The 26292-nt window shown below is 44.8% G+C and overlaps 1 protein-coding gene and 1 long non-coding RNA gene across 2 annotated transcripts in view; one reads left to right on the plus strand and one right to left on the minus strand.

Annotated features, from left to right (window-relative positions):
* The window catches only part of gmds (GDP-mannose 4,6-dehydratase), a 726937-nt gene that overhangs the window by 383238 nt on the left and 317407 nt on the right, over positions 1-26292 (plus strand). The window lies entirely within an intron of this gene.
* LOC137335139 (uncharacterized) lies at positions 3541-8612 on the minus strand. Its single transcript, XR_010966343.1, has 3 exons — positions 8414-8612; positions 4649-4788; positions 3541-3891 (listed from the first exon to the last, which is right to left on the minus strand). It is a non-coding gene; the product is annotated as an uncharacterized lncRNA (long non-coding RNA).

Consider the following 26292-nt stretch of genomic DNA (forward strand, 5'->3'; position numbering starts at 1 on the left):
AGCTCAGTGTGGTCCCTATCTCTGTTGGCTTATGAAAGTCACCCCTGTCGTTTTTTTTGAAATAAATATTGTGGTTATTTAAACAGCTTCATGGTGAGCTGTTGAAAGAAACCAAAATAATTACCACACAAACACTGGCTATAACATTGAAGAGCTTATAATTCATGTGGCACATTCTTTTTTCTTACCCTGAGCTCATTCTGTGTGAATGAATGTGTTGAGAAATGTTTTTCGTTAGAAAGTTTTTATCCTTACTCTTATACCAAAGATTGTTTTACTTAGGTGCCCCAAAGCAAGATGGTGTTCGTTAATGTGATTTCTTTGGGAGTGGTACATTGATCCCAACTTACCAAAAACATTTCCCACTCCTCCAGTGCAAGTTACATTATCTTGTACATAAAAGGGAAGATTTTTGTTGTGTAGCGTGTGTTTTCAAATAAAATATCGTAAGGATTATTTTCAGCATATTTGTTGAGATTTGGGAACTTGTGAATCTCTCCAATTATTCCAGCGGAACGAATGCACAATCATGCATATGTCACAAATACGTCGTGAAGCAGCTTGAGACGTTTCAAAGTGATGGGGTCCTTTATGAATGTAAGTGTTCGTACAGTTGAGGACCATTAGTGTCAGCCGCAGTATCACTTGGAGAAGATGGTGATGATGGGCCTGAAAACTGGTAGAATAGCAATTGGAGATCACAAATGGAAGAAATTTATTTAAAGTCCTGACTGGTATCACCCAGCAGGAAATTGCTAAGATGTTGACTTCAAAAAGATTCTCATCCCAGCCAATTAGACGAGTTTCAGACTTTGCTCAAGCCCAAGCATTGGACTTGCACAGCAGCCCTCCTTTGTTTGAAAAGACTATACGGCTCCTCCCTAACATTTTATCCATAAATGTAGGGTCTGCATAAAGACGGCCTTGAGTCGTTTCCTGTAGTTCAGCAGCTACAGTATGCACATGGTACTACTAAGACCACCCTTGGTGCAGCTGCAAGTGTCACAGGTGGTCCTTAAAATCAGACTAAGAAAAACAAAGCGGAGGCTGGGAGGGGGTGGGGTTGGCTGGCAAGCTGCATGGTGGTGGTCTTAGAATACAAGTGGTCAGACAGCAAGTTTCCTTGTGGTTTAGTTCATCTGTATCAGTGGAAATCTACAATTCACTGAATGTATTGTTAAGCAATTACTCACCTGCTGTAAGTCAGTGAGTCCTATATTTTAGGCAATGCCACTACAGTAGAATCACATAGAACAATAAAGCGCATTGTACAGTACTAGTGTGCTGATGTGGTATATTTCTATGTGGGAAGACTATTTATAATCTACATATTATTGCAGATAACAGCAATTACTGGGCATGCACAAATTCCTAGCTATTTACATAGGAAATCAGTTACATTTTTTCAATTGGGAAAATTCCCCAAACCCATAGGGTGCACTTAAAATGCCACTTTTGGTCTTAGATGGAATACTTGAGTTTTCAGCTGTAGGTGTTTTGGGATCTAGGTTGACCTAACAACCAACATTTAATGATCCAAAGTTAGACCTGCTGAACTTTTAAATCGGCTTTATTTGGCAGACATTAAACGAAATCTCCGAGGACATTTTGAGCTAGCTACCAGACTGAATTTATTGAGCAGACACCCATTCTGTTGACAGGGCCCTTCCAGCCGCTCTATTGTATTGTACACCAGTTTAGTTAAGTTACTGTGTTGCACTTCTACTGCACATAATTTCAAATGCCTTTCTGTAATCTAACACCATTATTTGCTAGAACCTTTAAAGTAATGCTAGTGAGAGTTCCTGAACCTTCCCTCTAGCTAAAATCTATATTTAGGTGTCAATACAATCCTGACTGAATGACATTAATCCGTTGAGGACTGTGACAATTTGGCTTTAAAATGTAACGTTTTTGTTCATTTAATGCTGTCATTCTGGTCTTTACATATGTAATAAATGTAGTAATTTTTAAAAACGTCCTTAATTAGCCCACATGAAATGCAAATGCATTGTCACGCTTCAGGGTGTCTGACTCTGCTGTTACAGAGGAACTTTGGTGTAATATATGTTAAAAATGCTACTATTGAGTTAAACTTAGCTCACAAAGGGTAAATTTTCAGAACACCAGGGCTGGGAGATGTAGGTTAATATTAAGATGGAGCGTCTAAACCAGCATGTTTCAGACATAGAAAGTTAGTTTGGACATTTCAGTGATTGTTCACACTGATTCTAGTTGCGAAGGCTTGCTTAATTTGCGCTCAGCAGGCCTAGTTGCTGGGTAGTGTGCTGAGATTCTGTTTCCTGGGCTCAGAATTAACAAAAATGAGAGAAAAACCCATGTTTGGGGTCAGTCAGGTCTAACAAAGGCTACGAGAAGACAAGTCAAAACATTGGTGGTGCAGAATGGCTGCCATGTTTGTTTACATAGAAAATGGAAAATGCAGTGGATTCTTAAATAGGACGAGTATATGAAATAGAACCCGACTGAGTATCACTTGACCATGTAAATATCTCTGTCAAAATCTATCCTTTATTTATTCAGAGAAAATATGCTTTTCGGTTTCATATTTTCACTTGTTTGTAGTTTACAATGTTCAGTATTCAAAGTAGACGAAGTGCCCATATTGTCAATGGTTCGTGCATTATGACTGTTGCTAGGGAAATCTTGCCTTCTGAAGGGAAACTTGCACTTAAATTAACGGTGCTAGCCTGCTTCTCCCTTGTAACATTTTTCACGTGCAGCTGATACAACAGAACACATTTATCAAACAAATCTACAAAAATAGGAAAATAAAGCGAACTGAAGCAAAGGTCATCAAGCTGAAAATTGCCCTTGTTGGAAATGAAACCGATGGCTCTTTCCAGACTCTACCCAAGTCTGACATGAAAATCGTGCCGCTGTTTGAAATGTGCAACATTTCCAGATTTATTCAAAGTCCCTCTCTTAAAATGTGTAATGTCGCAATGGTTTTGTCTATTGCATACAAGTTGTTACCTTCTTCCCTAAGGAATATTTCCCTTGGCTAATTGGACTTTGCTCACCTTCTTCAGGTGGCAGACATGTTATGGTGATAAACTGCATGTAAGGTGATAAACTACAATGTGCTATCTCAGCTAGCAAATTGTAAACAATTTTACAACACCAAGTTATAGTCCAACAAATTTATTTTAAATTCCACAAGCTTTCGGAGGCTCCCTCCTTCCTCAGGTGAACAGTGTGGAAACACCGTTCACCTGAGGAAGGAGGAAGCCTCCGAAAGCTTGTGGAATTTAAAATAAATTTGTTGGACTATAACTTGGTGTTGTAAAATTGTTTACAATTGTCAACCCCAGTCCATCACCGGCATCTCCACATCATCAGCTAGCAAAAGCAAGGAAAGCAAATAGCTGTAAAGCACAGGCGTGCCAAAAATCTGAAAGCCTTTAGTTAAATTGGAAGTAAACAAAATAGCGTGGAAATTGAATAGAGAAATCACAAAACCGGATGCAGACCCTTATCATATGCTGGTGAACAAATTTCCAGTCAATGACATTGTAATTAATTGTAATAAAATGATTTTTTTAATGGATTGAACATGCCTGGACAACTATTCCAGTCCTTCGGGAAGGCAGAAACATATTGAATCTTTAGTTCACTGGCAAGGCAGCTGACTTATAAATGTGATGTGAAAACATACAGGTTTCTTCAGCAGGACTGTTTGAGACCTGAATCCATGTTTAGCCAGTAATATCCCTGTTGTAGTCATTTATATTGAGCTTGTCTGAAATGCAGCACTAGAAGTATATCATAATTTCTTTCTCTGGCTTCCACGTTGCCATCCCATGCTTCTCAAAGCAGCTGGATTGAGACCTCCACAAAGTCTCAATTTCTTGGTGTTGTGGCAGCTTCCTGTAATACACAGACAAACTCAGTTGTATTGCTCCATCATGCATTGTACAACCTAACTGAATGACTCAATTTTAAACCTGCAGGAGGTATTTTCTGAGAGTCGGTCTGTAATGTAGTTAAATATAATAATCAACTCATTTCTCAAAATGAATGAAAGTTAATGAAACAAATATTTGACAAATGGACACCATAGTTTTAATAATGTTTATTTTTTTTAAATTCAGAAAGCTTGTGTATTTTTGAAAAGGTGCACAGAAGTGAATATCGTCATGAGCATTGTGCGAGTGGGACTGATCTATTTGAAAACTATAGCTTATGTTTTAGCTTGCTAACTATAAGGAGGCAGTCAGTAAAAGGAGGTAAATATTCATCATGTATCCATGGATGTGCAACCATGACGCAGTGCGTCAATAAAGTAAATAGTGACTTATTGAACCAGGTGAGATGTCAAGTAGGTTTGTCCCAAGGAAAGAAAATTTGTTGGTGAGTCAAACATGTTAGTCTTGTATGCTGCTTAGCAGTCACTGTAACAGCAGGATTGGCAGTGTGACAACAAGGTTACCTGTTTACCTGCCCCTCCCCCCCCCAAATCAGGGAAAAGATGAGAGATAATATCTTACAAAGTAAGAGGAGTGCAGAAAATAAGTGTTATATTTCAGTTATTCACAATAATCATTTTTTTTTACAAGTTCTTCAAAAATTGAAACAGATTGCCAAGTTTGTGCCATTTACACGAGACCCAAAGGTTATGACCTACATTTGACTGATTGCTTAATCAACCATTCAACTATTCACTCCGTTGAAATACAGCTTTGCCCAATTGATGGGTGATGGGGTTCCTGGGTGGGTCCAACAGACTCCAATGATTCATCTTGATGGTTTTCTTATCATTGTGATCTAAAGTTAGAGTACAGCAGCAGAACGATGAGCAGTTCGGACTATGATACGATTTATGAGCTTTTTAATTGAGAGATATCGTGCTGAAATTAAATGTATATTTAATGGAGCTGTATCATCTTGCAAGACAGAAACTCTATGAGGCCAAATCAGGGGTATTCATTGTGACAGTGTTCATGGAGCTTAAAATAATTTTGCTAATCTTTTGGAACGTGAATCTGCATGCTTTTGCAAGATGATGTACTCCTGGTAAACTTTTTAAAATCTTATATTAAGCTACCACAGAAGAATTTGCATGTAACTGCGTGACAGAATTATTAGTAATAAAGTCCTCTGAATCGGCACAGGCTGTGAGATAATGTTGAGGGATACCTGGTTAGTCTGTGCAGAAATCTAGCTTCCTCAGCCTCAGACAGTTCCTTATGTGCTTGTGAAGGTCAGTGAATTTCTTGTGGTTTTATCTGAAAGAGGTCGATAAGTAGTCTCTCTCTCTCTCTCTCTCTGATTCTGTCTGCTTAATGTCAGGACTGGCTTTTACAAACTTTCTGATAGCTATTGTGAAAATCGTTACCTCTCTGACTGTAAAGTGTGTTTAGATTTACTCTGGATTTATGAATCCGTTGATCTGACATTTAAAGACCAGCGCAGAGTGATCTGGGCATTCTAAAGTGGTTAAGTGTTTAAACTTTTCCTAGCTAATAATTGCTTCGTTATGTTGCTTGAAATACATATCAGCATCAGATCAGCAAGAGTGCACTGGCAGTGCCTTGTCCTCTTCGCCAACATCCATCATTATCAGGTGTCTTGATTTATGTGACATAGTTATGTATTCCGTATACTCTGGAATATCTTGATCACAATCAAAACCCAGTATACACCTTAGGCTACAGTAGTAATGCTGTTACTTTGCATAGCCTCCTTAGATAGGGGTCCTGTATGTTATTACTAAGAATATACAGTGTGTTTAGCCACATATTCAAGAGCCATGTTGTGGTTTCTCAGTGTTCCCACAGTCTGCATAACTGTGTAAAGAATCAACTTCACATATAGTAGCATGGACAGCATCGGCAAGTATTCCCATATGTCTTTTTACATAATGAATAAATGTATCTTTTTCAGTGGGATTGTTGCATCTCCCAAGTTAATCACTCAAAGAGGGTTGGTGCTGTTGAAGAGCAAAGGCCTATTAGTGGTGATCCACCCTTGATGGAATGGCAGATAATGAGGAACATCCTTTTCAAATGCAGTGGTTTAGCAGAAATCCTCAATCTGGCTTTCCTGTGGCTAACATAGTGGAGATGAGTGTCATGATTAGTCCTAATGAGTGACCAGGGATTTATTGTTTTGCAGGAGATAAGCCATGATGAGCTTCCTTGAATGACATATAGGGCTAAAATCTGAAATCTTTTTAAACCATTCTGTGTATCTTCCATTATTTATCCATTTGCATTCTTTCAGTCCTTAGGCCTGAAAACCTGTTTAAAACTAGTTATCTGGACTGTTTATTATTTGGTCATGCGTTTGAGCAGTGGAATCTGGAGGTGCTTCCTATGCTGACATCCACTGCATCCTATGGTGCCTTTCTGTTTACTGCTGAACCTCCCTCCCCAACGCTGAAATAAATCAAAGTTAGTTGAAACTCAGCCGCAATAAATCAAGACCTGTCCGAAATTGGAGCCTACCCAGTCAAACTGTCACAGCTTGGCTTTCACTGAGGATTAATTAAAGGACTGATATAAAGCCCAGATGTGCTTAGGCAGAATAGCAAACTGCCTGGTAGTGGCTGGGCTGGAAACTAGTCTCCCTGCTAATCTGCCCACCCAAGGAGGAGGATAAGAGCACTGAGTCAAACATGTTCTTACTGATTTTATGGAATTTGACTTCAAATGAAAAAAAAAAGCGACCCGGTAATAATTTAACAATAACAATAAATCCAATAAACTACTCCTAGAAAATTGTACGATTCCTCATAAATCGCTCCACTAGATGGAACAACCTATCTCTGAGCCAGAAAAACTGGGTCCCTCAGTTGGGTCTCAACTTAATGAATGGAAGAGTTTGAAGCATCACCACAGTTATATGCAGAACTTGCATAGAGTCCATTCTATTGGCGACAAATGGGCCACAGCACCTACTGTGGGGGAAGAGGGAAAAGAAGAAACCAAAGAAATAAAACAAAAAGTGTTAAATAAGCCAGTTAGTAAAATTGATGGCATTTCTATTCTACTCGGGAAATCATCCAGCTAGCACTGGCATTTCTGGAGAAGGCTGCAATCAGTCAAGCTGTAAGATTAATTTTCTAGGGAGCTTTTGTGACATGCTCTCCGCCTCCTTCCCCTCCTCCTCCTCTTCCTCACCTCCCCTCCCCCCGCAAAAAAAAATCATAATTTTTGACACCTTATTTGATACTTTTCCCAGTATTTTTGAATGCAAGGCATTTTCTCCCTAGTCAATCTGTTGCCTCCCAACGCAACAGCATCTACTACTGTTACTTTCTATTGAACTTCTATTGAACTATTTGCTTCACCTGTTTTTTTTATTTTGCAGAGAGATGTATGTGTTTTGTTCTTTTTACTTTTGGACAACTACCATTTTCTTTTTTGCACAATAAAAAATGACAGACTGAATTTTAATAAGTTGTGTGGTAGGATTGCTTATATCTGTTTAATGTGCATGCTGGCTCATTTGCTTCTTGTGTTTTGGGTCCTATTCCTTGCTTATTGTCCACATGCCCTACAACTGTATGTGTTTGTGGGTGCAGAAATAGCACTGGTGGATGGCTGCTTAGCCCACCGGCTAATTACAGGGGATATAGAAGTCTTCTACCTGTAACTGCAACTAACCCTATTGTAAATACTTAAACATAGAATTTTACAGCACAGAAGGGGAGGGCATTTGGCCCATCATGTGTGTGTCAGCTCTTTTCTTCTGCAATTGAAAACCATACCCAGTGGCTCTACTCTCCCTCCATTACCCTGTATCTTCCTCTCCTTCAACTATTTGCTCACTCTTCCCTTAAAAGATGTAATGGTCTCTGATTTTGGAATTTTCTACCCCAGAGGGCAGTGGAGGCTCAGTCATTGACTACATTCAAAACAGAGATCGATTGATTTCTAGATATTAAAGGCATCAAGGGATATGGGGATGGTGCAGGAAAATGGCGTTAAGATAGAAGATCAACCATAATCTTGTTGAATGGTGGAGCAGGCTCGAGGAGTCGGATGGCCTACTCCTGCTCCTATTTCTTATGTTCTTCCTGTGTCAAAGCATCACATGTTCTCACAATGTAAGATATTTATAGTTCAGAGGAGGTCACCCAAAGGGAAGATCAATCACAAACATAAGTCAACTTATTGGTTAAAATCAAACTTCTACCAATTATTCAATAATACTCTATTATTGTTTCTCCTATTTCTTTTGTTACACTAGCTGGAGAATCCTATTTATTCGTTGACTGATAACACCACTTCCAGGTCCCTTTTCAGGCGCCATAAATCTGTAGGGTGTTTCTTTTAACTATTAGCTCTTCAGAGGTAAGAATCAACCAAGGTTTATTACTTTTCTAACTAATTGGTTTTATTAACATTAAAATGCAACAAGTTTTACAGATAGAGATTCATACGACCTTAATCGGAATTACTCAGAATGACCAATTCTTCTGCTTCGGGAGACTGAGGTTAATTGTCCATCGACATCCTGCGTAATGTTTTCTGGTCGGTCTCCCCGAACTTACTAAAATGGCTGGTTTTATAACCTTCTTGCTGGTGCAAAACAAACTTCTAGTACTTTCCCACTCCCTTTCCCGTGGTTTAAAAGAAGTTGATACGACAGCATCAGATGTATAAAACAGCTTCTCACAGATTTTCAAGGCCTCGCAGCTGTCTTATCTTTAACCTTCTAGATAGTCTGCTGAATAAGACTTTTCCAATGTGGCCAACCTTCTCAGCATGCTGCCTTGAACAGTCAGTTTCAGGTAATTAATCCACATTTCTAGCCAATCCTTTTAGTTTCCTTAAAACTGGTATTTTGGTTTTATACTGAAGTCCAAAATCCTTCAACAACCCTCTGTGTAAAGAAATTTCTCCTAAGCCTTCTCTTCACTCTCAATGACAGCTTTAAAATTCGTACCCTCCTCACTGACTCCCCAACCTGACGAATTAGTTTCCCCCTATTGATCCTATAAAAAATCTTTAGAATTTTTAAAACCTCTATTAAATCCCTCTCAATCTTCTCTATTTCAGTGGAAATTGTCCCAGTACCTCAGGTCTTCCCTCCTAGCTTTGGTTTAACATCCTTGGTGAAACTATATTGTGTGCTATCAACGTTAACGTCCTTTCTGTTAATGAGTGCACTCATTATAACTACACATAGTACTCTAACTGTGGCCTAACATTTATCTTGAAAAACTTTATCATCTCTTTGCTGTTATACTCTTTGTCCCCATTTATAAAACCTAAAATGTTATTGGCCTTTTTTACGGCTTTATTTACCTGCATTTGCACTTTCAAGGAATTATGTTTTTGCACCTGTTCCTTAATCTTTTGGCAGCTTTCCATTGTGTATTCTCCCATTCCTTGTTGTTCCTCCCAAAATATATTAAATTGCAACTGCCGCCTGTCTGCCCATTCAGCTAACAACGCGTCTGTGTCCTCTTCAAGTATTTTACAATTGCTCATCAGCAGATTTTGATACTGTGCTCCCTATAACCAAGTCCAAATCATCTGTATAGATCCAGAACCAAGGAGGACCCAGCACTGATCCATGAAGTATACCACTTCCAACACTTCTCCAATCAGAGCAATACTCATTAACCCTAACCCTTTGTTTCCTGTCCATCAACCGACCTTCTATGCATGCTGCTACATTTTCTCTCATACCCATATCCTGATGTACCTGCGTCAATACCAGGATATCCTTGAGTAGACTGAGTGAGCTCATTGTTTTCGAGGTAGCACTCACTGTCACAGAACTGCTGCTGATGTGGAATAGCACAGCAGCAGTTGGAACTCCTGCTGATCATTCCATTGAGTATTTCCTCACCTTGCCCACTGATATGACTGAGTATAGAACAGTAGACATCTGAGATCTTGAAATCCTTCCCTAATGATTGCCTGTAATTATTCTCAAAATGATTTTCAGCCTGCCATTACAGATTCCTGGAGGTTCTAGCCCAAAGGTTTATATAGCAGCATTGGGAGCATTCATGAGAGATGCTCCTACTGTACTTATGGCTTCCGTAACCGGCGCGGACACGATGGGCCGAAGGGCCTCTATCCGTGCTGTATAACTCTATGAAATTGCTTTTGTGGGAATTGCAGGTTTAAATTTCTATGCATTCCTTTGATTTCATTAGCGGTCCCTTAATTTCAAACAAATTCACTCATTTATCATGTTTTTTGAGAAAATATTGATTTACACTCTCAGATGCCCACATATATGCACTTTAAGCAGGTTCCATTTGATAGCAGTAAAGAACAGGAACCGTAGTTATTTTAACTTGTCTACTTCCCTAGCCCAGGGGTACCGAGACCATTTCTAACTCCCAGCTGCTACTCTGGCTGAGATCATATAACTCAGCCCATTCCGGGAAATGAACCTGGGACCTTCTGACATGCATGGCTCAGTACCACAGCATGATATTTATCCACTGAGCCATAGAACAGGAATTTAATTGAAAGATTCTGAAATTTTTTAAATGTTGGTCAGATAATTGGGTAATAGGGGCCGATTTTCGGATGATGGAGCGGGGGGGGGGGCTCTGAGAATCGCTAAAATCCGGAGCGGATTCAGAGCCTGGCTCCAACCCGCTGACTTCCGTGTTCCCCAGTGACGCGTCCGGGTACGCCCGCGCCTCCCAAATGCGGAAGTCCCACCGGCAATTACAGCCGGCAGGATGATCATTTGCATAGTTTGTTAGATAGTTGAGTGAGTAGACATTTTGGCAGGGGTGCAATTTTGAAGGATCCTCAGCGTGTTTCCCGTGCTGTGGGAAACACTCCCTGTTGGAGCAGACGTGTTTCAGCCAGCAGCCAGTGGGAGACGCAAAGGATTATTTGACAGGTGGGGAGAAAACCTCATTTATTGCAGCAGGGAACTCTGTCACTTCAGACAAAGTTTTGGCTGCAAGACCTTTGTGTTTTCACTCAAAATTCTTACTTTCCACCCAAAACTCTGCTGTGCAAACATATTTACCTACTTTGCGGACCCCCCTCAAACTCAGACCATCAGGAGGGGGGCGCCAAGGCTGCATTCATCACTTCATCCGAGGACGAGCAACATCACCAGCCTCGCCAGGCACGCCGTCCACCTCCGCCACGTGGAGCTCCACAACACAGTGCTGCGCCACAGGCATCTGCACAAGAGCACGGAGGGCAACAGCAGAGAGAGCGACGTCGCAGGAGGTACTACCCTCGCCACAGGGTCTACAGACCGAGGCTCAGCTTCCTGGACCTCTCTGAGGAGCAGTGCATACGGAGGCTCAGAGTCAGTCGCCAGGTAGCTGCAGACATCTGCAGCCTCCTTCATGCTGAGCTGCTCCCGGCTGAGCCGAGCAGCATCTCCTTACCTGTCGCTGTCAAAGTCACCACTGCCCTCAACTTCTTCTTCACCTCCGGATCATTCCAGGGTGTCACCGGGGACATCGCTGGGGTCTCTCAGTCGTCTGCACACAAGTGCATAAGGCAGGTCACCGATGGCTTGTTTTGTAGGGCCTCACACAACATCAACTTCCCCATGGATGACCTCAGCCAGACGGAGAGGGCAATGGGATTCCACACTGTGGTTGGCTTCCCACGGGTGCAGGGTGCAATCGATTGCACCCACATAGCAATACGAGCATCTCCACATGAGCCAGGACTGTTCATCAACAGGAAGGGCTATCATTCCATCAACGCTCAGCTCGTTTGTGACCACCGCAAGAGATTCCTACACATGTGCGCCAGATTCCCTGGCAGCTGCCACGATACCTTCATTCTCCGGGAGTCCAACATCCCGCCCCCCTCCACGCACCGAACACCCGTAAGGGCTGGCTCCTCGGGGACAAGGGATACCCCCTGCACACGTGGCTCATGACACCTCTGAGGAACAGTGTTGATATAACGACAGCCACATCGCTACCAGGTCTACAATTGAGCATGCTCTAGGGCTGCTCAAGATGTGCTTCAGATGCCTTGATCGTTCTGGGGGAGCGCCTCAATACGCACCAGACAGAGTGGGACGCATTATAGTCGTGTGTTGTGCCCTGCACAACATGGCTCAACAGAGAGGGGTGCCGCTTGAGGAGGCCCCATCCACATCTGCCACCCACATTGAAAAGGAGGAGGAGGAGGAGGCAGAGGAGGAGGAGGAGCAACCCAAGGGCAGAACAGCAACTCACCTGGCTGCTCGTGAGGCCAGGGAATCACTGATACGTGAACGGTTCTCCTAACATCAGTGTGAAGAGTCCTGTCCTCACCACCTGGATAGAGCAGCACCCACACCAGCACCGCCCCCCTCCCTGCACAAAACAGTCCTGCAACTAGACATACACCCACTGTAGAGTGACCCAATGGGTGGCATCAAGTGTGGCCGTTCATGGTGAAGCTCATGAAAGGGCCTTATTATGGAAACCAGTCAAGCATGGGTTTTGGTGCCCGTGAGGGCCCCTCAAAAGACTGCTCCACCTGCACCTGTGCAGGGATAGACTCGGCCACCTGGAGAGGTGGCAGCATTGCGGGTACTGGTTGAGAGGGGGGCAACGGGTGAGACGTGGGGGCGCTTTGAGTGGTGTCCCCACTTCCATGTCCCCTTTCGCCATCATTCCTACCCTTGGCCAGGCCAACACCACTCCTACCAGTCTACTGGACGACAGTTTGGAGGACATGCATGAAGCCTTGTAAGGCCAGTGCCAGTGTATCTGCCTGCCTGTTTAAGGCGGCAGAATGTTGTTCACCCTGAGTCCGAAGGGCCGTTGTTAGGTGGACTCATTTGTGAGCCGTGCTTGAAGCTCCATGGAGGCTAGCCTTCCCTCCTTCGCAAATATTCCTGCACTTACCCGCGACACTATCTCAGAGATGGTCTCACGTCCCTGTGACAGCATCTCAGAGATTCCCTCCCGTACCTGTGACAGTATCTCAGAGATTCCCTCCTGTACCTGTACCACCATTCCACTTGTGCAGGAGTTGGACTCCTCCACCCTCTGCGCGATTGTGGAGAGTGCACGTGGCACCTGTTCCAGCATCTCGCAAATGTGCTGCTGCCCCTCGATCATTCTCCTTTTAAAGCTGAGCAGAGCCTGGAGAAGAGTGCTCCCACCGACGTGGACTCTCCACAGCTGCCCCTGCCACCAGTGTCTGCAGGTCCTCCGAGGAATCGTCCTCCACCGTCACAGCGGTCGTTGAAGCCCCTGTAAGGCAAGATTAAGCATGATCACAGATGTGTCCTGTTGCGATGAGCATACTGAGGTGCAGAAGATGGCAAGGCACATTAACATCAATTCATATTGTGCTGAATATTAAAGTTCTGTCACCAGCCGTTTGTCGGGTGCCAGTCTCAGTGTTCCTGACGGACAGGCGCTCGAGGGTGCGGCTCAGCTCCAGCGCCTCTTGCTCCGTGTCCATGAGGACGACTATCTGTTGCGGCCCCCCTCCGGTCCTCGCCCAGTCCCATTCATTCTGTGCTCTCTTCTCCTAAAGGGTAGAAAGTAGAGACGCGTGAGTGAGTGATGGTGACGTGGCCAACCGATGAATGCATTGGTTTGGGTACGGTTGACCGTGAAAGAGATGCATCAGAGGGTGAGTTTGAGACAGAGCCATGATGTTGTATGAGGATTAGATTGAGTGGTAGTGGTGGGGTGAGTAATGGGGAGGTGAGGAAGTGCAGGTGAGTTGAGGATGAGCTTTGAGTGGGTGGGTGAGGAGTGATGTGATGGAGTAGTGTTGGCAGTGCAGAATGAGTTGGGGGTTGGGGGCGGTGATGTGGAAGACGGAATGTCGGAGAATCAGTAAGTGTACTCACTTTTGCTGACCCAGTTAGGTCATTGAAGCGCTTCCTGCACTGGATCCAGGTGTGGGAGATGTTGCTGCTGGTGGTGACCTCCTCTGCCACCTCGAGCCAGGCCTTCTTGGTGGCAGAGGCAGGCCACTTCCTTCTGTCTGCTGGGTAGAAGACATCCCTCCTCCTCCTCACCCCATCCAGTAGCACCTGGAGTGAGGCATCAGTAAATCTAGGAGCAGCCTTTCCCCTGGGCTGCTCCATTGTGCTGTGTGGGTGTTTGCTCCAGGAGCAGCCATTGGAGGTCTGCCCCTTTAAATAGAGCTCCTCCAGCTGACAGCCTATGATGCGGGTGTGCAGTCCGCCCGCTGCGCAGGTTTCCGATGGCAAACCCGAAAGCCACGTTAAGTGGCCCCAACTGACCTGCGATCGCGTGGGGAACGGACAGATTTATTGGGCGGGTTACACAAACGCCCAATCGACCCCCGCTGCCATCCCTCCTCCCCGCTAATATTGGGGCCATAGTGTCTGAAAGTAGTTCCAATCATGATATCATTCCCTTGAAGTTGTTTATTTTTTTTCTGGGAAGTTCTGTGTCCACCTGTCAAGTGGGATAAACTGAATAACTTCATATGGGGTACAGTTAGTGCAGTAAACATTCTGACAAAAACAATTAGGAAAAAGTCCTTTTTGTGTGCAAGTTGCCTGGGCGTAAACTTGTTTGTATTTTTTTGTATATTTTTTGAAAGCTGTGATAGCAGATGTGAGTTGATCATATGATCCGCGTTCTGTATGTATGCATGTTGTACCCAGTCTGGAGTTGAAACACTCTAGAAAGGAAACATTCAGTCCTCACCTGAAACCTGAACCATAAACTTACAACTACCTGCACAGGAGCACTGAGCTTGCAAAGTGTTTGTCTTTCAGATTTGGGGTATAACAGCAGTAGAGCTGGAATATAAAGGTGGCATTCATGTTCAGACTGGACCCCGGACTATGTTTAAACATTACGTGAGGAATGTGCTTTATTTCTGTCGGTGGACTTCACAGTAATTAGGCATACTTTTGCGAGCCAACAATTATGCAAGGAAACCACTACTACTGAGGGGAATAGCAGTGATATAATTTTCAAAGCTTTTGCTTAATATAATTGAGTGTACTATATGTGTACTGAAAGTACATTTGGAAAGCATTTTGGAAAGTTAATGTTTGGCAGTCAAAGTTTTTAAAAAATAAATCTATCCTTTGCCACATGTCTAGCATTTTATCTAATAAATACGTCCAGCATGCACTCCTAAAACATGCCACAGGACTAGCAACTGTATGGAAATCCATGGTATGAAGAGCTTAAACATTTAGTCTCTTTTATTCTGACATGTGTGATGCTACAATTTGCCCTCTGTGGTTTCTAGACAACCACATAAGCATTTCCACGTAATTTATGAACCCTGTATAGTGAATAGAAAAAGACACACTGGACGTACAGTGCAAGATACTTGGATATAAAGTACTAACAGAGCAGGTCCCAGACATGTTCTATCATTGACATTTCTAATGCTTGTTGCTCTTACTGTACGTTCACCAACGTGTTTGTCTACTTTTTTGGAATCAACAGGCATGTAAGGATCTGCTATTTAGGGAGCACCTGTGGACTTTGTTTTTTTTTACAAAAGTACAACGTCTGGCAGGCTTGGAAGAGTTAATACTGCATGTTCATTTTGCATATGTAATTTTTTTTTTTGCAATTTGCTCTTGGTAAGGGCAGGACAAAGTAACCAAAGATTAGGATTTATATTCCTGTGAAAGAGACAATTAGGATGGTCCCTTACCAGTACCTTTAGCCATTTTACAGGCTCCTTCACAGAAACCAAATAACAATTTGTATTATCAGTGAAGGAGATGAGCGAGATATCACTGAGATGATTCATGCCAAAAAATGTACTTTACAAATAATGTAAGCGATTCTGTGCATAGCCATAATGTAATATGGCTCACGAACAGGAACAACTGAAGTTGTGTGCCAAAATAGTACTTCAAACCATTCAGGAGCTTTTCAACGTGATACAACAATATTCTGGCAGAGCAACTGTGGCAGTTCATTGCTTTTCATTCAGTAGAGACAAAACCTAATGATTACGTCTGCCAAATTAGAAATTTAAAATAATCCCAAAACAAACAGAGTGAATATCACCTTCATTATCTTTTTCTTAAAAAAAGATCAAAGCTTTATAAAAATCGTTAATGTCAACATCCCTTTGTTTGTTTTTGTCTTTGTTATTTTTGATTTATTTAATGAATATCATTGTTTAAACAGTCAGTTCTGATAAACTGGGGGAGGGGAGGGGGGGGATGGGTGAAGAAACTGGCAGTGTGAGGGAGCTGAGGTTACGTGCATATTTTAAAAGGGTATTTCTATTCTTGTAAAGTTATCGGGCAGAACTTTGGAGCGTGTACCTCACGTTCACACAGAGCCCGAGGCATCAACGATGGTAGAATAATGTTTTCTGAAATAATTTTTTTCCTGTGGTCCTTCTTCCCTCAATTTAACTAAGGGAGGGGAAGACTTGCATGCAGGCCTTACAGTATGTTAACAAATGCGATTTGAGGATTCCTGTAAACTTCTTCAACATAGATGTTTATGTGTGCTGTTTCATGTCAAGAAGCTCTCTTCAAACATTTTTTTTCTTTTGAGTCGATGGCCCCGATTTTCAAAGGAAATTTGCGGGTGTGTTGGGGGTGGAGAGGTTGCGAAAATCGGGGAAATCCCGAACGGGTGAGGAAGCCGGCCCCGACCCACCGACTTCCGGGTTTCCGACAGACGCGCCTATGCACAAGCGCACTTCCAAAATGCGGAAGGCAATTAAAATTAGTGAAAACAATTTTAAACTTACCTGGGCGGCTTTCCCACGGCTTTCGATTCAGGGCCGGATCAGGCAAAAATAAACAAAATAAATTAAATAAAAAACCGTTGCACAAAGTTAAAAAACAAAATAAACCGACCTTTCCACCTTGCTCCGATGTCCGATGTCTCCCACTCCCCCCGATGTCTCCCTCTCCGATGTCCCTCTCAGCCCCCGATGTCTCCCTCTCCGATCTCCCTCTCAGCCCCCGATGTCTTCCTCTCCGATCTCCCCCTCTCTCCTCCAATCTTCCCCTCTTACTCCCTAATCTTCCCCTCTTCCCCCGATCTTCCCCTCTTCCCCCGGTCTTCTTCTCTCCCCACCGATCTCCCCCCCCCCCGATCTCCCCGTCTCCCCCTCCCGATCTCCCCCTCTCCCCCCTCGATCTTCCCACTCTCCCCCCTCGATCTTCCCACTCTCCCCCCTCGATCTTCCCCTCTCCCCCCTCGATCTTCCCCTCTCCCTCCTCGATCTCCCACTCTCCCCCCTCGATCTTCCCACTCTCCCCCCTCGGATCTGCCCCTCTCCCCCCACCCCGATCTTCAGCGCCCTCCACTCTCTGTTCCAGAGCCGGATGACGTCTCTCCCTTTCTCTCCCCCCCCACCTCCCTCGGCCTTGCACACCTCCACCACCACCCCCCACCACCCCCCCTCCCACCAGCTGCCAACCCGCCACCATTTCAAAATTGAGCCCCATATGTTTAGCTTTATACAGTGAGCCCAAAGTGATACAGGTAGTTTTCAGTACTTTTATATGCTGTGAGTACCTCTTCAAATTCTCCCATTTTATACAGAGAAATGATGTTATAGCATGACTGCAGAAGAGTCCAAGAATCAATAGAAATTGTCTTACTAAAATTCTACAGTTGAACCTGCTGTTGTTTGGCCTCCCTCCCTTCTCCCCCACTCGCCCAGCAGCACAGGAACCTTTGTCTTTGAGTATTTGATCATCTTATTCTATACATTTGCCTAAATAACAATAGTGACTGCACAAATTAATTCCGTTAAATACTTTGAGACATTTTAATTACATGATAAAAGCAAATATTTTTCTTTCTATACCTATCCTTATAACCTTCACTTCATTCCCAATCAAATATTTATCCAATCCCTTTTTTTGACATCGCTAATTGACACCATACCAACCATTTTCACTTGGCGTCTGTTCAACACGTACATTAATCTGTGAAAGGGGGAGAAAATCTGCTCATCTCTCGTCTGAGTAGTAGGTAATCTTTGTCTACCTGACAGTGCCTGCATTTCAAAAAGTAATTTGTGAAGTACTTTGAGACATTTCTCAGAGACTTGACATAGCACCGTATGAATGAAAAGTCTGTCATCCATCCTTTCTCTCTCATTTTGAATCTATGTCCGCCAGTTCTGTTACATTCCAAGTGAAATAGGCTGAGAACGTTCACAGCATCCACGTTAAAATCCTGAATTAAGTCGCATATTGATTATTTTTTCAAAGGTAAAAAACAAATCAATCTCTGTTCACTTCTCTTGTAAGTTCAAGCCCCAGGTCGTGGAATCAATCTTGTCGTTGTTTTCTGGACCCTCTCTAGTGCATCAATGGGCAGCTGTTGCAGCAGGACTAAGCAAGGGCTGAGACAGCTGGGGAGCATGACAAATTTGCCTCAGTAACATTATGGACCCATTCAGCTCATCACGAGATAACTTGCTGTCAGATATATAAAAACAAACCTTCACAACGGTGATGAAAATTGAAAAAGTAAACGTGCAAACCATTTGGATTATTTTTACATGACTTTCAGTTTTGAAGTAAAAATGGAAGAACAATATGGAGTTTTGCTCTCCTCCTGTCTTTGAGAAGACCGTGCGATGGATTCAGATTGATAAAGTTGTGGGAAACAGTGCCAGTAAAAACTGGAGCCCAGGGGGAGCTGCTTTTTTCATATTGTGCAGACACACTTCAATACAGTTAAGATCTGGAGACAGCAGTGGCTGGGATCAGGGGCATAGCCAGGGATCCACATTGTATGAGATTCGGTGTACTTTTTACACCTCACAGTCGTAAATTGGCGAGCTTGCAATACGACAGCTGATTTGCTGCCTTCAGGGATCTGGTTGGAAAATGCTGCTGATCGCTTCTGGATAATATTCTCATTGCCAGTCCCAGTTGTAGCTAATACCTGATGCCTGATTTGTTACAGGAACAGGAATTCCTGCCTATGGCACAGAGTCGGATCAACAGCATCTGAGACTGGCAACGAGATCATCAAGGAAGGAGAATGTAGTTGGGAGAGGGGAGGGTGATTTACTGGGGGAAAGTCCTTCTGTGAAGAGGAACGTAACTGTTCAGTTAGTTTTTAGGGAAGTGATGGTCCAGTTAGTTTATTGAACGTGGGAAAACGGAAGTGCCACCATTTTTTAAAAAAAATTTAAATTAGAAATCTCATCATTTATGCAATTTTTTAAAAATGAAAATGTTTAAAATTAACCAGAATGCACAATTTTAATGCAAAAATTCAATATTTTCTTTGGGAGTATGGCCCCAAACCGCCCCTGGAAAGGAGTTGGTGAAGGGGAGAAGCAGGATTTGGAAGGAGTTAGTGCAGGGGAGAAGCAGGATTTGGAAGGAGATGGTGCAGGGGAGACGCAGGATTTGGAAGGAGTTGGTGCAGGGGACAAGCAGGATTTGGAACGAGTTAGTGCAGAGGACAAGCAGGATTTGGAACGAGTTAGTGCAGAGGAGAAGCAGGATTTGGGAGGAGTTAATGCAGGGGAGAAGCAGGATTTGGAAGGAGTTGGTGCAGAGGAGAAACAGGATTTGGGAGGAGTTAATGCAGGGGAGAAGCAGGATTTGGAAGGAGATGGTGCAGGGGAGACGCAGGATTTGGAAGGAGTTGGTGCAGGGGAGAAGCAGGATTTGGAAGGAGATGGTGCAGGGGAGACGCAGGATTTGGAAGGAGTTGGTGCAGGGGAGACGCAGGATTTGGAAGGAGTTGGTGCAGGGGAGACACAGGATTTGGAAGGAGTTGGTGCAGGGGAGACGCAGGATTTGGAAGGAGTTAGTGCAGGGGAGAAGCAGGATTTGGAAGGAGTTGGTGCAGGGGAGAAGCAGGATTTGGAAGGAGTTAGTGCAGGGGAGAAGCAGGATTTGGAAGCAGTTGGTGAAGGGGAGAAGCAGGATTTGGAAGGAGTTGGTGAAGGGGAGAAGCAGGATTTGGAAGGAGTTGGTGAAGGGGAGAAGCAGGATTTGGAAGGAGTTAGTGCAGGGGAGAAGCAGGATTTGGAAGGAGTTGGTGAAGGGGAGAAGCAGGATTTGAATGGAGTTGGTGCAGGGGAGAAGCAGGATTTGGAAGGAGTTGGTGCAGGGGAGAAGCAGGATTTGGAAGGAGTTGGTGAAGGGGAGAAGCAGGATTTGAATGGAGTTGGTGCAGGGAAGAAGCAGGATTTGGAAGGAGTTAGTGCAGGGGAGAAGCAGGATTTGGAAGGAGTTGGTGAAGGGGAGAAGAAGGATTTGAATGGAGTTGGTGCAGGGAAGAAGCAGGATTTGGAAGGAGTTAGTGCAGGGGAGAAGCAGGATTTGAATGGAGTTGGTGCAGGGAAGAAGCAGGATTTGGAAGGAGTTGGTGCAGGGGAGAAGCAGGATTTGGAAGGAGTTAGTGAAGGGGAGAAGAAGGATTTGAATGGAGTTGGTGCAGGGAAGAAGCAGGATTTGGAAGGAGTTGGTGCAGGGGAGAAGCAGGATTTGGAAGGAGTTGGTGCAGGGGAGAAGCAGGATTTGGAAGGAGATGGTGCATGGGAGAAGCAGGATTTGAATGGAGTTGGTGCAGGGAAGAAGCAGGATTTGGAAGGAGTTGGTGCAGGGGAGAAGCAGGATTTGGAAGGAGATGGTGCATGGGAGAAGCAGGATTTGAATGGAGTTGGTGCAGGGAAGAAGCAGGATTTGGAAGGAGTTGGTGCAGGGGAGAAGCAGGATTTAGAAGGAGTTGGTGCAGGGGAGAAGCAGGATTTGGAAGGAGATGGTGCATGGGAGAAGCAGGATTTGGAAGGAGATGGTGCAGGGGAGAAGCAGGATTTGGAAGGAGTTGGTGAAGGGGAGAAGCAGGATTCAGAAGGAGTTAATGCAGGGGAGAAGCAGGATTTGGAAGGAGTTGGTGCAGGGGAGAAGCAGGATTTGGAAGAAGATGGTGCAGGGGAGAAGCAGGATTTGGAAGGAGATGGTGCATGGGAGAAGCAGGATTTGGAAGGAGTTGGTGCAGGGGAGAAGCAGGATTTGGAAGGAGTTGGTGCAGGGGAGAAGCAGGATTTGGAAGGAGATGGTGCAGGGGAGAAGCAGGATTTGGAAGGAGTTGGTGAAGGGGAGAAGCAGGATTCAGAAGGAGTTAATGCAGGGGAGAAGCAGGATTTGGAAGGAGTTGGTGCAGGGGAGAAGCAGGATTTGGAAGGAGATGGTGCAGGGGAGAAGCAGGATTTGGAAGGAGTTGGTGAAGGGGAGAAGCAGGATTCAGAAGGAGTTAATGCAGGGGAGAAGCAGGATTTGGAAGGAGTTGGTGCAGGGGAGAAGCAGGATTTGGAAGGAGATGGTGCAGGGGAGAAGCAGGATTTGGAAGGAGTTGGTGCAGGGGTGAAGCAGGATTTGGAAGGAGTTGGTGCAGAGGAGAAGCAGGATTTGGAAGGAGTTGGTGCAGGGGAGAAGCAGGATTTGGAAGGAGTTGGTGCAGGGGAGAAGCAGGATTTGGAAGGAGTTGGTGCAGGGGAGAAGCATGATTTGGAAGGAGATGGTGCAGGGGAGAAGCAGGATTTGGAAGGAGTTGGTGCCGGGGAGAAGCAGGATTTGGAAGGAGTTGGTGCAGGGGAGACGCAGGATTTGAAAGGAGTTGGTGCAGGGGAGAAGCAGGATTTGGAAGGAGTTAATGCCGGGGAGAAGCAGGATTTGGAAGGAGTTGGTGCAGGGGAGAAGCAGGATTTGGAAGGAGTTGGTGCAGGGGAGAAGCAGGATTTGGAAGGAGTTGGTGCAGGGGAGAAGCAGGATTTGAATGGAGTTGGTGCAGGGAAGAAGCAGGATTTGGAATGAGTTGGTGCAGAGGAGAAGCAGGATTTGGAATGAGTTGGTGCAGGGGAGAAGCAGGATTTGGAAGGAGTTGGTGCAGAGGAGAAGCAGGATTTGGAAGGAGCTGGTGCAGGGGAGAAGCAGGATTTGGAATGAGTTGGTGCAGGGGAGAAGCAGGATTTGGAAGGAGTTGGTGCAGAGGAGAAGCAGGATTTGGAAGGAGTTGGTGCAGGGAAGAAGCAGGATTTGGAAGGAGTTGGTGAAGGGGAGAAGCAGGATTCAGAAGGAGTTGGTGCAGGGGAGAAGCAGGATTTGCAAGGAGATGGTGCAGGGGAGAAGCAGGATTTGGAAGGAGTTGGTGCAGGGGAGAAGCAGGATTTGGAACGAGTTCGTGCAGAGGAGAAGCAGGATTTGGGAGGAGTTAATGCAGGGGAGAAGCAGGATTTGGAAGGAGTTGGTGCAGGGGAGAAGCAGGATTTGGAAGGAGTTGGTGCAGGGGAGAAGCAGGATTTGGAAGGAGTTGGTGAAGGGGAGAAGCAGGATTTGGAAGCAGTTAGTGCAGGGGAAAAGCAGGATTTGGAAGGAGTTGGTGCAGGGGAGAAGCAGGATTTGGAAGGAGTTGGTGCAGGGGAGAAGCAGGATTTGGAAGCAGTTAGTGCAGGGGAAAAGCAGGATTTGGAAGGAGTTGGTGCAGGGGAGAAGCAGGATTTGGAAGGAGTTAGTGAAGGGGAGAAGCAGGATTTGGAAGGAGTTGGTGCAGGGGAGAAGCAGGATTTGGAAGGAGTTGGTGCAGGGGAGAAGCAGGATTTGGAAGGAGTTGGTGCAGGGGAGAAGCAGGATTTGGAAGGAATTGGTGCTGGGGAGAAGCAGGATTTGGAAGGAGTTGGTGCAGGGGAGAAGCAGGATTTGGAAGGAGTTGGTGCAGGGGAGAAGCAGGATTTGGAAGGAGTTGGTGCAGGGGAGAAGCAGGATTTGGAAGGAGTTGGTGCAGGGGAGAAGCAGGATTTGGAAGGAGATGGTGCAGGGGAGAAGCAGGATTTGGAAGGAGATGGTGCATGGGAGAAGCAGGATTTGGAAGGAATTGGTGCTGGGGAGAAGCAGGATTTGGAAGGAGTTGGTGCAGGGGAGAAGCAGGATTTGGAAGGAGTTGGTGCAGGGGAGAAGCAGGATTTGGAAGGAGTTGGTGCAGGGGAGAAGCAGGATTTGGAAGGAGTTGGTGCAGGGGAGAAGCAGGATTTGGAAGGAGTTGGTGCAGGGGAGAAGCAGGATTTGGAAGGAGTTGGTGCAGGGGAGAAGCAGGATTTGGAAGGAGTTGGTGCAGGGGATAAGCAGGATTTGGAAGGAATTGGTGCTGGGGAGAAGCAGGATTTGGAAGGAATTGGTGCAGGGGAGAAGCAGGATTTGGAAGGAATTGGTGCTGGGGAGAAGCAGGATTTGGAAGGAGTTGGTGCAGGGGAGAAGCAGGATTTGGAAGGAGTTGGTGCAGGGGAGAAGCAGGATTTGGAAGGAGTTGGTGCAGGGGAGAAGCAGGATTTGGAAGGAGTTGGTGCAGGGGAGAAGCAGGATTTGGAAGGAATTGGTGCTGGGGAGAAGCAGGATTTGGAAGGAGTTGGTGCAGGGGAGAAGCAGGATTTGGAAGGAGTTGGTGCAGGGGAGAAGCAGGATTTGGAAGGAGATGGTGCAGGGGAGAAGCAGGATTTGGAAGGAGATGGTGCATGGGAGAAGCAGGATTTGGAAGGAATTGGTGCTGGGGAGAAGCAGGATTTGGAAGGAGTTGGTGCAGGGGAGAAGCAGGATTTGGAAGGAGTTGGTGCAGGGGAGAAGCAGGATTTGGAAGGAGTTGGTGCAGGGGAGAAGCAGGATTTGGAAGGAGTTGGTGCAGGGGAGAAGCAGGATTTGGAAGGAGTTGGTGCAGGGGAGAAGCAGGATTTGGAAGGAGTTGGTGCAGGGGAGAAGCAGGATTTGGAAGGAGTTGGTGCAGGGGAGAAGCAGGATTTGGAAGGAGTTGGTGCAGGGGAGAAGCAGGATTTGGAAGGAATTGGTGCTGGGGAGAAGCAGGATTTGGAAGGAGTTGGTGCAGGGGAGAAGCAGGATTTGGAAGGAGTTGGTGCAGGGGAGAAGCAGGATTTGGAAGGAATTGGTGCAGGGGAGAAGCAGGATTTGGAAGGAATTGGTGCTGGGGAGAAGCAGGATTTGGAAGGAGTTGGTGCAGGGGAGAAGCAGGATTTGGAAGGAGTTGGTGCAGGGGAGAAGCAGGATTTGGAAGGAGTTGGTGCAGGGGAGAAGCAGGATTTGGAAGGAGTTGGTGCAGGGGAGAAGCAGGATTTGGAAGGAGTTGGTGCAGGGGAGAAGCAGGATTTGGAAGGAGTTGGTGCAGGGGAGAAGCAGGATTTGGAAGGAGTTGGTGCAGGGGAGAAGCAGGATTTGGAAGGAGTTGGTGCAGGGGAGAAGCAGGATTTGGAAGGAGTTGGTGCAGGGGAGACGCAGGATTTAGAAGGAGTTGGTGCAGGGGAGAAGCAGGATTTGGAAGGAGTTGGTGCAGAGGAGAAGCAGGATTTGGAAGGAGTTGGTGCAGGGGAGAAGCAGGATTTGGAAGGAGTTGGTGCAGGGGAGAAGCAGGATTTGGAAGGAGTTGGTGCAGGGGAGAAGCAGGATTTGGAAGGAGTGTGCACAATTCTATCTTTGCTCCATAATGCCAAGACTGCACCTGATGTTCCAAATGTAGCTTCATCAATGATCTCTGCAAAGTTAGAATAATTTAATCATCAGATTGTCTTGTGATTCGTGCTGCTGCATGTTTAGCCTTGTTGATGATATCTTCATATTGACTGAATACTACTTCTGCTTCAATTATGTGCCTTAATCCCAACCTTGGAGAAACATTCCCCTCCTCACACGAGCTATTCTCAGTTGAGCTCAATAAGTGTAGCACCAAACTGTGAGGGACGAGAAATTGGTTGCATCTCTATTTGGGAGTTCATGAACTGCCAGTAATCAAGATATCGGGCAGGGGGGAATCATTCTGTTCATTGGAGTTCAGGTCGTGGGGCATTGGACAACTATGAAAGTTAACAAAACGCTTAAAATTTTAAAAACTCAAGCATTTGCTAGCACTTTCAGGGATCTTTGAGATCAGTCATAAATTTTATGGGAGAGAAGACGATGGATAGAAGCAATATTGGGGAATGTATTCGCAACTTTATGCAAAGAATTCAATTTTTCTGGGCTGGTGGGAGAACGCAGTGCATGGAGAGGAGCCTTGTGGCCTTGAATGGGTCAAGATTCTATGAACTGGTCTTTTTGGCCTCCAATTTTGCGTTTGGGTCTGTGAACGAATGTATCATGTTCGTCAACATTACCATCCGCCCAGGTATCATTTAATGTGCAGTTTCGCAATCGCCGCAAATGTATAGTTTAAAAAAACTGAGAGGGGCAATGTTTTGCATATTTGAACAGAGCAAGATATATTAGTGCCATACTACCAGGGGGAGTAATTAACCCAAAATAAAGTGTGATAAAAATAAAGAGAAATATGATTTCTCTTCTTAATAGTACATTGTAATTTTAAATAGCAGCTATTAAACTATACATAGTAGCACTGGATTAAATACTAAGCTACGACAAGTGCCCTCAGTATTGGCTATCTGAAAAAATATCTTGTTACTATAAATATCACGGCATTTCTTTTTTTAAACTGATTTGAGAAACAGTTCAGTGATTTCGGTTCACACAAGTGTGGTTAGAATGTCTCCAGTCAAAGGCTGTAGTCAGCTGATCGGATTTCTGATAGGTTCACTTTTTTTCCAGTAACGTAAATGATCTGTCACACAAATTTAGTTTAATTTGTCTAGTCACACATTTTGTTGTGAAATAGCAATGAGGTTGTATGCCAGCCTTGGGCTATCATCTTTAACATTGGGAATGACTTCAGTCGAGTAAAACTTTGTGGTAGCTGATTTCGAAAAGTGATTCCGTTTTCTGGGATGTCCTGAAATGGCCACTGAAAAAGGGTCTGAAATTCAATTCACAACCATGCACTTTTGCCACCCTCTTTGGGACTTCCCTCTTTGGCCTGGGTTTAATTGCAGGACTGATAAAAACAAGGGGCTTAGTGTGAAACACTGCACAAGCAGCTGGAAGTGAACTGGCGGTACAGACAGGGATCGGGTTTAGAACTGAAGTAAAACAGTGTGGTTTTATCTCAGAGCAATATTCAAAAGTCCTGCAGCTGTGTAATGAGAATGCATATCTAATCACAGCATTCAGAGGAATATCAATCTTCATATTAACACGGCTAAAGGATGAAAGAAACCTATTTTTATCCCTCAAACTTCATTTATGTTTAATTTTACAGAAAAGACAAGAATTTACCTCTGAATTGCATGTGCAGCAGCCATTTGCATGTTCCCACAGAGAGCTGATTGACGAAGCTTTTCCTTGTGCATTTATAGAACACTTAAGCATGTCCTGAGGATTAAAGTGAAGCGAATCCTTTTTGTATTTGAGTGTTGAGAAAGTACCTGAACTCAGAAAATGGCCCTCATCCACTAATTGTTACCATAACACACTTTTTTTTAAAAAAAGGTACCACATTTCTTGACCCAAGCAGACTGG

Source organism: Heptranchias perlo, chromosome 2 (genome assembly GCF_035084215.1).
Source record: "Heptranchias perlo isolate sHepPer1 chromosome 2, sHepPer1.hap1, whole genome shotgun sequence".
In the NCBI taxonomy this organism is placed as follows: Eukaryota; Metazoa; Chordata; class Chondrichthyes; order Hexanchiformes; family Hexanchidae; genus Heptranchias; species Heptranchias perlo.